General features: G+C 37.2%; 1 non-coding gene across 1 annotated transcript; it reads right to left on the bottom strand.

The window, feature by feature from the left end:
- Positions 1–1166: 1166 nt before the first annotated feature.
- Positions 1167–1285, bottom strand: LOC128250163 (5S ribosomal RNA). The gene has a single exon (XR_008266274.1). It is a non-coding gene; the product is annotated as a 5S ribosomal RNA (ribosomal RNA).
- Between the last annotated feature and the right edge of the window lie 225 nt (positions 1286–1510).

Genomic DNA, 1510 nt, shown 5'->3' on the forward strand with positions numbered 1-1510 from the left:
GCATATATATATATCAAACAGCACAGTTGATAGACGTTGTAAGCATATTTAGTTGTTTCTCTACACAAGAAGAGACATTGAAAATATTGCCCATGATGCAGTAAGCACCAGATGAGTATAGTCATAGCACATTCAAACTATATGCCTCTGCATATGCATTCTGCAATTTCCTTTAAAGGGACACTAGCAATCTTTGATACATTATTTCTTTTCGCATAGTACACGAATCCATTCCAAACATTATAGCATTTTATTGGGCTAACTCTCAAGGAGGTTGGCAATTGTATAATGCATATATTTAGGCATGCCGTGAGTTTTGTTATAAAAGTAATCATCCCTATTAGAGCATCTCGTCTGCAACACTAGTTACACAAAGCATTACTGAAGATACATCACATCATCTTATCTTAGACTACATATGTAAGTATGCAGGTTCTGTAAAAGTAGATAAAGAGATGAAAGATTTACTCAAAGACAACGAACGAAATAAGTAACTATTACTGGCAGATGAGTTTGAGGTGCTTTTTACAGTGAGGACGGACAAATTGATCAAAATAAACCTGTAGCATCAATGAAAAGATGCATGCGTATCAGTCACTAATGTTTCCAATACGAATAAATGTATAGAGTAATATTGACGTCTTCAAAAACAAATTCAGAATTAGTTTAAACTGATTAAACAGGCATCTATGAGATAGAATCAATGAACACATTTTGTAAATCGGTTTTCATGTAATATATATATATATATATATACTCTTTCACTTGTTTCAGTCATTTGACTGCGGCCATGCTGGAGCACCGCCTTTAGTCGAGCAAATCGACCCCAGGACTTATTCTTTGGAAGCCTAGTACTTATTCTATTGGTCTCTTTTGCCGAACCGCTAAGTTATGGGGACGAAAACACACTAGCATCGGTTGTCAAGCGACGTTGGAGGGACAAATACAGACACAGAAACACACACATACGCATATATATATATATACATATATACGACGGGCTTCTTTCAGTTTCCGTCTACCAAATCCACTCACAAGGTTTGGGCGGCCCGATGCTATAGTAGAAGACATTTGCCCAAGGTGCCACGCAGTGGGACTGAACCCGGAACCATGTGGTTGGTAAGCAAGCTACTTACCACACGGCCACTCCTGCGCCTAGTATGCGATGCTTACAACACCTAGGTTTCTCAAGCGGTCACCCATCTAAGTACTAAGTAGGCTCGACGTTGCTTAACTTCAGTGATCGGACGAGAACCGGTGCTTTCAGCGTGATATGGCCGTAAGCCATATATAAATATGTATATTTATATACATATATATATATATATGTATATATATATATTTATGTATATATATATACATACATATATATATATATATATATATATATATATATATATATATATGTGTGTGTGTGTGTGTGTGTGTGTGTGTGTGTATACAGACATATGTGTAAACAGGACACAGAAGTGTGTCGATAAGCCAGCTGGAGGAGATGTCCTCCTGGGGG

This window comes from Octopus bimaculoides, chromosome 1 (assembly GCF_046866305.1).
Source record: "Octopus bimaculoides isolate indiv1 chromosome 1, ASM4686630v1, whole genome shotgun sequence".
In the NCBI taxonomy this organism is placed as follows: Eukaryota; Metazoa; Mollusca; class Cephalopoda; order Octopoda; family Octopodidae; genus Octopus; species Octopus bimaculoides.